Raw genomic sequence first — 15161 nt, 5'->3', positions numbered from 1 at the left:
TGAACTGTGTCTATGTCCTTAAACACACGTTCCACACCTGTTCCTTAAGTGTGGATTAGTTAAATTACCTGTAGTCTGTAATATTTTAGGTGCTGATAAAGTGCACTTTGTTCAGGTATTGAGGTTTGAACCATTCAGTGCTTCACATTTATGCCTTTTGGCAGACACAATTCTCCAGAGCAACTTGCATTTATCTGATTTATACCAATGAGCAGTTCAGAGTTAAGGGCTTGCTCAAGGCCCCAGCAGTAGCAGCTCAGCAATGCTTAGATTTGAACGAGCTTCACAGCAGACAGCCAACATCTTAACCAATGATCTACCACAGCCCTTAGAATGCAAAAAGATTTGGAGTGATATGAACAAAACCTCAGACTCCAGCTGTTGCATTCTGGACTAAGTAAAGCTTTATGCTCCTAGTGGAACATCCAGACATCAAGGCATTAGAAGTCCATCCTGGAGGTAACAAAATCATACCCTAGTTCTTCTGCATCATGTAATGACATTTTGTGGGATTAATTTTTGAATGGTTTAGAGTGTTTAAAGTGGTTTAGAGTGTTTAAAGTGGTTTAGAGTGTTTAAAGTGGTTTAGAGTGTTTAAAGTGGTTTAGAGTGTTTAAAGTGTTTTTGAGTGTTTAAAGTGTTTTTGAATGCATTCTTGTTTGTGTTTGTATAAAATAATCAGAGGACAGCATGGTTAGGTTGTCAGGCACCACCTTAATTTATTCGTCACCTCTATTTACATTTTTAACAATGAAGGGTTTAACACTACGAGGTTTGGGTGCGAGATTGTACGGCCTGTGTAGAATCAGTAACAGTGGGAGTAATGTCCGTCTGGCAGACTTTGTTGACAGTAGATGAGACTTGGACGGAGTTTCAATCTTGGTATGGCCGGGGTTGGAGCTGTGCCCAAGGTCCTGAGCAGAAGCACAGCGCATCATAGGAAGCCAATTTTCACACCTATTTTCTACCATACAACTCTTTGTAACCTCTGTCTGACAAAGGCATATATTTTATTACCCTATATTGCCAAAGGTTTTGGGACACCCCTCCAAATCATTGAATTCAGGTGTGTTCAGAACACCTTTGGGATGAATTAGAGTGGAGACTGCGAGCCAGGCTAAAACAGGGACATCTGCCTTTACATGCACATGAATGTAATATGGAGTTGGCCCTCCCTTTGCAGCTATAGCAGCTTCTTTCCACAAGGTTTAGGAGTGTGTTTATGGGAATACTTTGACCATTCCTCTAGAAGCACATTTGTGAGGTCAGGCACTGATGTTGGACGAGAAGGTCTGGCCCACACTCTAATTCATCCCAAAGGTTGAGGTCAGGCCAATCAAGTTCCTCCACACCAAATACGGTTAACCATGTCTTTATGGACCTTGCTTGGCCAAGCCCAACCCCTGAAAAACAACATCTGAAACATCCCAAAACTTCTGGCAATATATGAATACTTATCTATGGCCAAAGGTATGTGGACACCTGAACACCCGTATGTGATTTTTTAAACTCTTTATTCAAAATTTGATTCCCCCTTTACTGTTATAATACCTTCCACACTTCTGGAAAGGCTTTACACCAGATGTTGTAGCGTGGCTGTTTGGATTATAGTGTGCATTCAGATAAAAGAGCAATAGGGAGATCAAGCACTGATGTTGGGGTGATCAATCAGGCACTGACTGGTCTGGGGTGCAGTCAGGGTTCCAGTTCATCTTAAAGATATTCAGTGGGGTTGAGGTCAGGGTTCTGTGCAGGACACTAAAGTCCTTCCACTATATCTTTGACAAAGTATGTCTTTATGAAGCTTGCTTTGTGCACAGGGGCATCGCCATGCTCAAATATGGCGTCTATATGAGTCTCTTAGTTCCAGTGAAGGGAAATTGTAAAGCTACAGCATAGAAAGACATATTATACAGTGTAAAAGAGAGAGGCGGTCTGGGAGATGTGAGATGGCAGACAGAAAGCAGGAACTGGCACGGACATGCACACATGCAGTGTTTATTTGGTGCTTACACAGCACAGGCATAAATTGTTCTGGAATGCACAAGCCCTTATCGTGTGTGTTTGTGTTTGCAAATTCTTGTGCTTTATCTGCATGCTTGGGAGAGAAGAGAGGGTACTGAATGTGTTTCTTCTCCTCTAATCAGTGATTAACAGCAACAACATTGCTGGATGTTTATTTTAACATGATGATATACAGTTTGTAGGTCTGCCTGCATTATATTTTAGTGTGTGTGTGTGTGTGTGAGGCAGAGACAGCAAGAGCGTGCTAGTGAGTTAAAACCTAATGAGAGAGAGTGTGTGAATGATATGTGTAGTTATATATAAGTGGATTATCCTGAGCAAACTGTCCTGAAGGTCCATCATCAGGGAGAACAATAAATATTGTCACTCAGTGCATTCCAGAGGTCAGTGTTGACCCGTTGGTCAGGCTTGCTGCAAAAAATAAATAGTAAATAATTTGTAATGGTTTAAACATCTCTGAAATCATCATGAGCAAATCCGTAAGGAATGACAGCTTGTGTTACCAAACCTACAACCCTGTAAATATTAAATATTCCTATATATTATGTACCAGGAATAATCAGTTTACATTCTGGACAGTGAAGACAGATAAAAGAGTCAGAAAATGGAAAGTTCTCATTGTTTCATGTGACCACCATCGCCTCTGGCTTGATCATTATGGACAAACTGATAAATTTGTAATGTACATTACTTTTTTCATGAATCTCTGCCCTGCTTTTCGGTGCTGAGTGTGCAGCTCACGGCAAAACATTAACCCGAGTTCACTTCCTCTTGTGTTTGATTTATGTTCCACCATGTCCGTAGTTTATTTACACTGCCACGTGCCTTTGTTTTGTTTCCTGCCTTACCCCGCTCCTGTCATGTCAGTTCATTTCAGTTTCCTTGGCATCTGCATATATCCTTATTGTTCCCTCCTGGTTGTTCAATTCAATTCAATTTTACTTGTATAGCACTTTTAACCATGTGCACTGTCACGAAGCAGCTTTACAGAACATAAGACATATAGAACAAGACTTATAATATTAATTTGTTTGTATTCATCCTTAATGAGGAAGCCTGAGGTGACTCTGGCAAGGAAAAACTCCCTTAGTTGTAGTTTGTTCTCTTATTAATATCCTTGTTTAAACCCTTGTGTGTCTCGTCTTTATTGTGAAGTGTAGTGTGTCTTTGCTACATTTTTAGTGTGTCTTTTTCACCTCAGCACAGATCCTCCCTGGTATAGTATTTTATACCTCTCATTATGCCTGAAACATTGTTTATTGTAGTTCCTGAGCCTGTTCTGTTCTTGATCTGCTTCTTGCAACATTTATAGTATTTATTTTGTTTTGTTTAATAAAGAAGAAACTCCTGCACTTGGCTCCTCACAGCCTGTATTTGTTCTTGAGCAATGTGTGATATATTCCTGGGGTGGTGGTGGCTCAAGTGGTTAAGGCTCTGGGCTGTTGACAGGAAGATCAGGGGTTCAAGCCCCAGCACCACCAAATTGCCACTGTTGGGCCCTTGAGTAAGGCCCTTAACCCTCTCTGCTCCAGGGGCACTGTATCACGGCTGATCCTGCGCTCTGACCCCAACCTCCAAGGATGGGATATGCGAAGAAAGAATTTCTCTGTGCAGTAATGTATATGTGACAAATAAAGGCTGCTTTGAGATAATGTCCATGGACCAGGTTATTGAATTGAATTGGAGCTCAGCTACAGTTTTAAAATAGGTGAAAGTTTAATACTTGGTTCAATAACCAAAGGAGTGCTACAAAGTGCTAAAAAGTTAACATAAACAATATACAATATTGGTTATAATATACAATTATATAAGTTAATAAAAACATAGCTTTAAAATGTTTTAGGAAATGAGGCCCTGATCAGTATTAGTCTAGTCTTAGTTAGTATTCGGCATTAAATAAAACTTGACAAAGCTACCACAGTTTCTGCTGAACTGGACCAGGTTGTTAGCTTATGTGCTGTTGTACATTAGCATTGGGCTTTTATAATGCTCCAAAATTATATGCAAAAGTGCCTTTTGTACATTTTAGATCACTGCTGTGTTCTTCGACTTGTTAGAAGCATGAACAGTTGATTGTTGATGTTTTTGCAAGTAGTCGCAGTTTTGCTTGTCCCGCTTCTTACAGAAATTTCACTTTAATGTGATCGGTTCTAATCTAAAGTGACAATTTGTTGTTTATTGCGTGTTAAACACCCTTTTACAGTGATTAGTAATAAAGCTAGTACTGGATATAATGCTGGATATAATGTCTCACTTGGTGCTAGAAGTTGGGAAAGAACATTTTTTAAAGGTTGAGCGCATTCACAAGGATATTTTGTTGACAAATCCAAAATAATTAGTAAAGTTTATTGAAGATTTGGGTCCAATGTAAACTCTTTATGAAAAGTACCTTCTGATTCCTGGACAGTGAATAGGGGCGCTGGAAAAATGAGGACCAGATGGCGTTACACCCCAGAACATGTCACGATTTTCTCATTTTTCATAGCTCCCTCCACACCTCATAATCTTCCCCCCAAAAACCCTCTCTGCACACCTACCTTAACCTCCAAAACGGCTAAATGGTTCCATAAATCTAAACTCTTAGGAAAAAAATGCTTCTTTAAGGATTCTTTAAGCTTAAAGGCAACAGTTCTATATAGAACAGTGACAATATATATAATTACATATTTAATTATTTAGCAATCAGAAAATGGTTCTTTATGTGTACCACTCAAATTATGCCATTGTTGCCCCTACAAGGGCAGTTATTATATTCTTTCTTGCACCATCATTAAATGTGTAATTAAAAGTTATCTAATTGAATGTTTTATGAATGTTCAATTTTATTCCATTGTGCTCTGTATAATTATTGACACCCTTCATAGAAAAAGTATAGATGTATAAAATACGCATTGCACACGATCATTAAAATGGTCTGTACTCAGTCTATAGAAGAATCTAAAATAAATAAACAAACAAAGAAAAATAAATACAAGAATTTTTGTCCCATCTGTCACAGGCAGTTCTCCACCACGCCACCAGAGGGAAATCTCCTCCAAGTTCTATAACTCTTCATCATTTGTTCGTTCAATTTCCTAAGTATTTAAACCACATGGACATAATAGTGATAGTTTACTCTTGAGTAAGTTCTGACCCTTTTGTTTTTAACAACTGTCCCATGTATGGCCTTGCCTAGTCTTTTGATTTCTCTTATTTTAGATTAAGCAGTCCCATGCCGAATGATAAAAGGGTATGTATACATATTCAATGTCCATTTTATTTATTTTTTCTCCTTAAACATTGCTATTGGTTTCACTTGAATGTCATTGGTTGCTATAATGACATTAAACGATCTGACATGACTTATCTTCTGTTTTGTTTTCATTGCTGCAATTTTGATAGAGGTGTGCAAGCTTTTTGTTACCGTACTTTAAGGAAGCCGTGAGCCAAGGCAATAAATAAGACCATCCATCCATCCATCCAGCCAGCCAGCCAGCCAGCGGTACGTAGGATTCTTGTTTGTGGAAAAGAAAGATGGCAAGCTAAGACCTTGTGTTGATTACCAAGGCCTCATTGCCGTTTGCTGACAACTACTCTGTCCTTTCTTGGTAAAAAGAAATTACCAAATTAGAACTTTACCATGGATATAACCATCATTTATATCATATGTAAGTAGTTCATCACCACCTCTCTCATTTCTTGTGGTGTCATTTTGCCTTAGAAATTCTCAGGTTTTGTTCATAAAAAAAAATTCGGAGAGAGTGCTTGAATAGATTTCCATTGTGGTGCACATTGTGTACTGATCTTTTCATAAGTAAAAGAACGTATTCAGGATGTACAGCATATCCTCAAAATGCTCTTGGAAAACAAATTGTTTGTCAAGCTGGAAAACGTCTTTACAATTTCACCAACCTCCTTTCAAGGTTTTAGGCTACATCTTACAATAGCAGAGTATAGGATTAGGGTTAAATCAATGAATTACTATTGTCACTTCCTCAAAAGGTTTAAGCTCCATTGCTAAAATCCCTTCTGAAAGGGAAACCCAGAACCATGATGTGGTTCAATGAAGCCACCTGAACTGGAACAATTGACCAGCTCCCTATTCTTTGTCATTCAGACTTTGTCTTTGTCTTGCTACCATTCATAATCACAGCTGACGCATCTGAAAGATGAAGGATGGCTGTTTTCTCATAATGTCAAGGTTGTGCCTTTTACTCACAAAATCGAACCTCCTACAGAAAGAAATTATGATTATGTAGGAGCTGCTATCCATAAAGCCTACCTTGGAGGAATGGTGGCTGTGACTAGAAGGCGCTGAACTCCCATTTCTCATCCTGACCAGTTACTTTAACCAGAAAAGATTTGGCAATGTATTTTTTTTATTTTTTTTTATTTGTCTGAGGTACTAAATGTGTACAATTTGCCAAACAGACCAAAGGTTCACCCAAAATAACATTTTATAGTACACCATACAATAATATTAAAAATACAGAATACAGCAAGTGTAGGTATTGCATTAACTTGAGGTCAGTTGATACGGGATTGTTATTAGTAAAGGATCATACTGGATGAACTAGATTTTCTGTATTCTTAGTACATTACAGTTACACTGTTTAGTGCATTCTTACAGGGCCATATGCCTTTGGCAATAAAATTCGTGTCTTCAGAGAAAATTCACGTGCAATCTCTGTCTGAGAAATATCCTGAAGTAACTCCTACTCACAGACACCAAGGGAATAAGAGTTGGGGGGAAACACTCAAACTCATTAACATTGCTAGAACATAGACACATGACACACGTGTACACACACACACACACATGTTTAAAGACTGATCAAGGGCTAGATACAGCAGAGGAGATAAATGGGAGTTCCACTTTCCCAGGGCACCAAATCAAATTGAAATCCCACATTTACTGGCCTGTAACACTTGGCCGGATTCGGTTCCTGTGTCCAGATGTTCTGGCACTGAGCCTCGGTCCATTCTCCCTGTAACCAAGCACCAAGAACTGTATCCACAAAACCGCACTGCAAACACACTTCGTCTTACACCATCCTGACAACTGAGATTTATGTTTACATTTCTATTTTAGAGATAAAGCCTAAGCAAAATCTCAGGATAGTTTATGAAGATCCATAACTAAACACACAAAAAGACAGACAGACAGACAGAGAGAGAGAGAGAGAGAGAGAGAGAGAGAGAGAGAGATATGTCTGTTAACATGAGAGTTGGAGGGAGTGCTGGGCACAAAATACACACATTACAAGGAAATAAATCAACAAAGTAACAGAACGGCCAGTGAAAATAACTGCTAAAAAAAACCCTAATAGGTTTTCATGCATTATTTATAATTCAATATTTAAGGTCACTTTGCACCATTCAGTCATATTCAGCCTAGATGCCAAATCTGACTCATTTCTCTGCTTAACAGTTGTTTTCCTTCAGCATGGAGCAGGTCACTGATGACAGCCCAAGGAACTCGGTGCCAAATACAGTCGAAGAAATGAAATGCTAAATAAGATGACTAGAGCAAAACCTAGAAGCATCATGTGAAGTCGGTTAGGTTGTTGTTCACAGTACAGACCTGATTACTTTTCACATGTGAGTACATTCTGTTTACAACAAAACATTTCAGCTGAAAATTAAAATGAACTACTAATGTAGTTTTGTGAACTAAATCTGATCTTCTCATACGTTCTTGTCCACAATCCTTCCATCCAAAATAAATCCAATTTTACTTTCAAACTCAGGGCAACATCCTCTACCTGAAGATAATTTGATTTGAAGTCATTTTTTAAGATGTTATGATTAGAAATCTCATGTAGTGACTATAGTGAAGGATTGTTTGGAATCTCACCATAGCAAAAACAAAATTCCTAAACTTGAGTGGTGAAACTTTAGAGTCTTGGGTAACGGGCTATGATGGACTGTAAATTTCATAATGCTTGGCTACATGGTTACTTCAGCATTAAGATTATTGCTATTGTGGACCATCTGCCTTGATCTCGAATATCTAAACTGAATATACAGTATGTCATAACAGCAGAATTATGTTGCCATTGAGTTTCAGACCATAGGAAAGCATGCTAGCATTTCTGACTCTGACTTAGCATCCAGTCCTGAAACATTTACAATAATAACTGGAAAATGACAATTCCCCAAGGCATTATGTAAGCTGCCCCCGAACACAAAAGCCATAAAGAATCTTGTGACCCAATGACTCATCATGGATCCATGAATCCATGAATATGAAAACCACAAATACTCTCATCACTGCTGAGATTTAAAGTTTTCAAACCATGGACCTGTTTCCAAAAACTGCAATTAATCAGTTCATCCATTCGTTTATTCACTTCAGTAATTGCTTTATTCTTGGCAGTGGATCCAAAGTCTATCCTGATAACACTGGGCATGAGGAAGAAATACAGAAATACTCTGTTCCTGAGTATGAAATGTTCTTTCAGTCTGATGGACAAAATAAACAGGACACCATCAAGCAAGGATTAGATATTAGTCAAAACTAATTGTTTTAGTAGACTGATAAGTTGTTGAAGAGATAAAGAATATCCAGGAATTATAAACTGTTTTGTGTTTCCTAAATGTAATCATCATTCATCTGTTTCTTCCACTACATTTTTCTATTCCATCAGGTCACATGACTCAAAAAATCCAGAGATACCTTAAATCTGTACTCAGTTTCCCCCCATTATGGGATTTTGAATGGTTTCCTCCTTTAATCTGTTGCTGCACTGAACCCTGTCGAGATTTGTACATGATAAATGAAGTAAGTGTTCACTATTACATTACACTATTACTATTACTCTTACCACATCCTTCAGTATTCTTTCACCAGCATCATGGTTTTATACAAAGCCTCGCAAAGGACCCTTTCTAGGTCCCTTCCCAAAAAGCTTAACTTAAGAATTTAGTTCTGTTTTGTATTTCTGTCTTGTATTTTGTCTCATAAATGCCTCCAGGGCCATCTGTCAGGGGTGATGCGATGAATCTTTCTGTTCATCCCTGTTCCATAAAACTACGATATTCAAATAATTAGTCCTTGATTCACATTTAATTAAAAAAAAAACATAAATAAATAAAGTCATCCAAAATGTTGTATGCTGCACAAAAGGCACTTATCCGTTTGTAATCCATCGTGTTATAAGGATTTATGCAGCTTCCGTTTGGAAATGTGAACTCATGGAATATTCCGGATATTTCGTAGGGGTGAATGTGATGAGGTGGCAGAACTGAAGGAATGTTGTGGGACACTAAACAAACATGTAAACTTATATAAAGGATGACTAAAGGAAAAATCATGAGATTAAATGGATTCATCTGTTAATGCAAGAACAATAAGATGTTTTAAGGATTTTCCATACATCCATTTTCTGCACCAATTATACTCCAGGCACAAGGTGGGGGGTCAGGCTGGAGAGGGTGCCAACACATCACAGGGCACACACATTCACACACACTACAGATGATTTAGAGGTGCCAATCAGTCTACAACATGCATCTGGACTGGGAGAGGAAACCCAAGTACCAGGAGGAAACCCCCAGAGCACAGGAACTCCACACACACAGGAGCAGAGGCAGGAACCGAAACCTCAATCCCAGAGCTATGAGGCAAACACACTAACCACTAAGCCACCATGAAGATGTTTGATGATTTATATTTCAAGGTAAAGTGTGGTAATAGTGATTGTCTGCTAATTATTTAATTAATGCTTATTTTTCTCTGAATCATGAGATACATACTGTAGGTTGCTGTGTCCAGCATTAACTTCTTCAGCAATTTGAGCAACAGTAGCTCGTCTGTTGGATCGGATCACACGGGCCAGCCTTCTCTCCCCACATGCATCAATGAGCCCTGACCCCCCATGACCCTGTCGCCGGTTCACCACTGTTCCTTCCTTGGACCACTTTTGATAGATACTGACCACTGCAGACCGGGAACACCCCACAAGAGCTGCAGTTTTTGAGATGCTCTGATCCAGTCGTCTAGCCATCACAATTTGGCCCTTTTGGTCAAAGTCACTCAAATCCTCACGCTTGTCCATTTTTCCTGCTTCTAACATTAACTTTGAGGACAAAATGTTCACTTGCTGCCTAATATATCCCACCCACTAACAGGTCCCATGATGAGGAGATAATCAGTTTTATTCACTTCACCGGTCACTGCTCATAATGTTATGCCTGATCGGGGTATATAAATGTGATAGGTCAGTACAAAATCTCTAAGTTTTACATTCAAAAGAATAGAAGGTTAGTAAGATTTTGATGACAACATATTAATGACATACTAAATAAGTAAACTAAATTATGTTAATTGACTGTAAATCTATGGGAATGACTGTAAATCATGTATTGTAAATAGATTCTGTCAAGCTATACCTCACACTCCTGAGCTCCCAGTGTTCTGAGTTTACAGTGTGACCACATCATCTTTCCGGACCTGCCTGATCCATCCAGATGCTCTACCCCTGGTTGGAGTCTTGTAGCTTGGTGGTGCTCACTGCTGCTGGCGATAGATCTGAGTGGACAGCCTGTGACCCAGGGGACTGCTGTGGATAGAACCACTTGGAGACTATCACGCTGTCTTTGAACTGTTGTCAGCTTTCAGCAGGAAGGAATTAGTTCTATATGAACAATGAACTGCACTGACCTATTAGTTCCTCAAGAGTGCTTGGTTGCTGTTGTAGAATGCACATTATAAACATTTACATTATTTACTGTCCAGTGTCACCCAAATAAGGATGAGGTTCCCTTCTGAGCCTGGTTCCTCTCAAGGATTCCTGCACCATTCTGAAAATTAGTGACACAGACAATCCTGTAATATCACTTTAGTGCTGCATCTTGGATGCGACAGATTTGCATGCGTAAGCCACCTCAACCCTCAGAGACATCAAACCTTTTCAGGTGTCATTTTAAAGGATGAATGAAGTTCGAATGACGTTTTTGTAATACAAGTGATAGTTACTTTGCTAATGTTAATTATCTTGTGTCAATGCTGAAGTTGATGGTTCTTTTATCTGAACTAACCTTAACAGAAATTTGTAGATGTAGCCTGATGTTCCTTGTTCTTCTACTTTATTAGAAACCTCAAATCCTGTTTCACATCCTGTGTTCTCATGTGCAGAAACTCTGTTTGTTCATTAACTAAACTACGCTGGAGCCACACTTCCCATTAATAAGCAGCCACAGACTTTGTTTGGATCCAAAACACACTCTGTTGGGTTTGATGAAGATAAAGGGCTTCTCGAGTTAAAACAATGTCTCCCTCTGTAATACTCAGCCAGACAAAAGGAAATTCTACCAAGTTAGTTTTTATAGACATTTGGATACATTGTGGTTGTCCCTTTATACCAAAAAATCCACTTAGTCATCCAGTTAACTTGTCAAATATCTTTTCTAGTGCACTGAAACTACTCTAACTGCATGACAGCCTTCATTTCTTCAACCTCTAAATGTTTGAAGCTGTAGCGGATCTGTTTCACTCCTGACCTGTTGTTTAAGCATTTCTACTGGAAGCGGAGAAAGAAAGCGCCTTGCCTATTGTTAATGATTTGTGGCAGCCGGTTTAGCAGAATGTTTTCCATGTCAGCAGTTCATAACCACAAGTTGGATCCCACACATATTTGAAATGATTTAAGTCAAACAGGCTAACAAAGCATGATTGTTTACTTGGACTAAACTGACCGAGCTCAGCTTAATGACTTCACTCGTGTTAATTAGTTTTCAGCCCTAACGCACTGTGCAAGTTTGGACATTGTTAAATAACCTCAGTTCTGTGAAGCTGATTCTAAATGGCATTGACGAGAGACATCATACGCAATATTGTGTGGTTTGTCCTTGAAGACCTCAGCCATTGCTTGGCACCAAGCTGAACCGCTGTTTCTGTTCAACACACTCGTTTCCTGGTTTTAATACTCCTCTGTGATCGTTACCATGTCCTACAAATCAAAGCTTAGCTGGAGGTGTGTGTGTGTGTGTGTGTGTGAATGTGTGTGTTTGTGCACGTTGTGTGTGTATGTGTGTGTGTGATGTTTCTGTTTGTTTGTGCATGTGTGCATGTTTTCATGTATTTGTTTGTGTGTGCATGTGGATGTGCTTCTGTGTGTGTGTGTGTGTTTGTGCACGTTGTGTGTGTGTGTGATGTTTCTGTTTGTTTGTGCATGTGTGCATGTTTTCGTGTATTTGTTTGTGTGTGCATGTGGATGTGCTTCTGTGTGTGTGTGTGTGTTCGTGCACGTTGTGTGTGTGTGTGTGATTGTTTGTTTGTGCATGTGTGCATGTTTTCGTGTATTTGTTTGTGTGTGCATGTGGATGTGCTTCTGTGTGTGTGTGTGTGTTTGTGCACGTTGTGTGTGTGTGTGTGTGTGTGTGTTTGTGCACGTTGTGTGTGTGTGATTGTTTGTTTGTGCATGTGTGCATGTTTTTGTGTATTTGTTTGTGTGCGCATGTGGATGTGCTTCTGTGTGTGTGTGTGTGTGTGTGTGTGTGTGTGTGTGTGTGTGGATGTGTCAACACTTCACATCTGTATGGCCAGAGAACGAACTTGCCCCAGTGCTCCTTTTACAGGTTGTTCACATGAGGTCATGGTCACAACTTGACAGCTTAACAGTGATGTATTAATGTGTAGGTGTGTTAAATGTAGTAAAAGTCTCAGTAGTGCAAGAGTCAGTGCAGTGCAGAGTGACAGAGAGACTTTATAGAGTCTTAATGATCTGCATAGTGGAGTTGGCCTGAGAGATGGATGAAGTTCCTCCTGAGACTCTTAGTTTTAGCCATCGGACTACAGAAACACACGCTGATCAGACTGAACGTTACCTGGGTGGGTGAAGTCCAGCAGCTCTGGATCACCTGGTGTTTATGTCATACAGAGAGGGCAGAGCAGACCCGGAGATGTGTTCAGCTAGACACTGCTCTCTTTAAACTTTCTATCTGTGAGAATCTACACTATATTGCTAAATGTTTTGGGACACTTTTGGCCCCTTTAGTTCCAGTGAAAGGAACTCTTAATTTGGGGATGACCCCTTCCTGTTCCTACATGACTGCGCACCAGAGGACAAAGCAAGGTCCATAAAGACATGGATGACTGAGTTTGGTGTGGAGGAACTTGACTGGCCTGCACAGAGTCCTGACCTCAACCTGATAGAACACCTTTGGTATGAACTAGAGTGGAGACTGAGAGCCAGGCCTTCTCATCCAACATCAGTGCCTGACCTCACAAATGCACTTCTATTGGAATGGACAAAAAAATTCCCATAAACACACTCCTAAACCTTGTGGAAAGCCTTCCCAGAAGAGTTGAAGCTGTTATAGCTGCAAAGGGCGGGACAACTCCATATTACATTCATGTGCATGTAAAGGCAGACGTCCCAAAACTTTTGGCAATATAGTGTATGTAACATGCTTCTCTTAACTGCTAGCAGCCTAGTGTTTAATTGTGAACTAATATTAAAGTGAGGTCAAACAAAGCTGGGAGTAAAAAAAAAAAATCCCTGAATCATCACAATAAACAGAATTAAATCGAATCTAATTTCATCTCATTGTCTCCCTGATGGATTGTCTGTATTATGGAGTCTTAAGGTCCCTCCTCATACTTTGTTTTTACTTCAGTCTGCTGCCTTAGACGTTGTTTCTTTTATATTTTAGTGAGCCACTAATATTATTTGTTTTTATGTATTGATGATTTTCTTGTCTCAGACTTTAGACTAAAACAAGCATTCCCGCTCAGATGTCTAGTATAAATATGAGTTGTTGTGATCTGTATCTCAGTGAGACTGACCTGGTTAAATGGAGGGTAAATAACGGTACAAGCCGGGTTAAAGGTAAAGGTTTAACAAAAAGAATAAATAAATGGATTCAAGAGATAAGACCAGTCAAAGTCAAAGTCAAAGAAGCTTTATTGCCACTTCAATCATATATAGCTGATGCAGCACACAGTGAAGTGAAACAACGTTCCTCCTAGACCAGAGGTGCTACACATAACAAAGACAAAGTACAGGTGACGCAGACAAACATAGAGCTAAACACAGAGATAAAGCTAAACTATACTTAAGGTGAAATCTTTAGTAAAATTAGACATACAACAGAAGTGTACAGGATGACAAGACAAGACAGTGCAGACAAACAACATGTAGACCGACTCTGTGCAAAAGAATAGTGTTGACAGTGAGTGCAAATATTAAAGTTACATGTAAACAAGATCAGTGTAAAGTGTAAGGTGTAATGGAAAGTGACAAATGTGTGCAAACAGGACAATTTACCAGTATTATCAGTATAAATCCTATCCTATAACGGAGTAGTGTAGTGGTAGCTGAGCAGTTTTTAAAATAATATTGCATTTCCATTGAGAAAATACAAAATGCCGCACAGCCATTTGCCTTTTTTCCAAATGCACGACTTTAAGGACACATAAACATTATTGTTATTGATTACCGAGCTGCTTAACAGGGTGATCAGAAGTGATTCTAGCATTAGCTGCTGAATTATTTTTGGATTAAATTTAAAGCCATTAATGAAGCAGTGATTACTGCTTGAAGAAGGAATTACTTTCTTCTTAGTGTTAATATCCTCTATTATTCACAGCATGCATGCATGATATTGCTTTTATACAACATTTTTATAAATTTCTGACATGACATGCCAAAAAATTGTGTTTGCTTTTGCTCCATGAATGGAAATAGATCCCATTATGTCAATACTCATTGTCAGGCTGTCAGCTAGCTAGCTCCCATTACATCTATTAAATATCGTTGCGTAAAGTGAGGTTGAACTCCGGTCTTTCTCTGACGGGCTTTCATATTTTAAGTCAGAAGAAAAATATATATCGCTTGCCATGTCCACTGATGCTGTCACTAACCATACTGTGGTAAACGTTTCTGTTGCTAGAAGTGGAATGTTACATGACAAACACAGATAAGTGGAGATATACAAAGAGCCAAACATCCCAGTGTGATTAAACTAAATATAAGCATTTTTCGGAACATCGCTGATCCAGTCAAATTAGTGGATTGAAACTAACAGCACATCACAGAGCACAGCGTCTTAATGTATTAAAATGTGAAGATCATCAATCATTTAGATGCAAAACCTTGCAGAGAACAAATTGAAAACTTACCACCTGACCATCCAGATAGTTATAGTACAGG

At 39.1% G+C, this 15161-nt stretch overlaps 1 long non-coding RNA gene across 4 annotated transcripts; it reads left to right on the top strand.

Annotated features, from left to right (window-relative positions):
- The first annotated feature begins 32 nt into the window (after nt 1–32).
- LOC131346513 (uncharacterized) lies at nt 33–12050 on the top strand. 4 transcript variants are annotated; one of them, XR_009203620.1, is made up of 6 exons: nt 33–459; nt 5024–5146; nt 5224–5254; nt 5407–5506; nt 7436–7605; nt 8655–12050. It is a non-coding gene; the product is annotated as an uncharacterized LOC131346513 (long non-coding RNA). The 4 variants fall into 4 exon arrangements; XR_009203621.1 differs by having other exon boundaries at nt 7436–8788; nt 9413–12050; XR_009203622.1 differs by having other exon boundaries at nt 7436–9686; nt 9812–12050.
- The last annotated feature ends 3111 nt before the right edge of the window (nt 12051–15161 follow it).

The sequence above is a fragment of the Hemibagrus wyckioides genome, linkage group LG26 (genome assembly GCF_019097595.1).
Source record: "Hemibagrus wyckioides isolate EC202008001 linkage group LG26, SWU_Hwy_1.0, whole genome shotgun sequence".
NCBI lineage: Eukaryota > Metazoa > Chordata > Actinopteri > Siluriformes > Bagridae > Hemibagrus > Hemibagrus wyckioides.
Note: the sequence above shows the minus strand (reverse complement) of the source record. Positions and strands in the feature narration are given on the sequence as shown.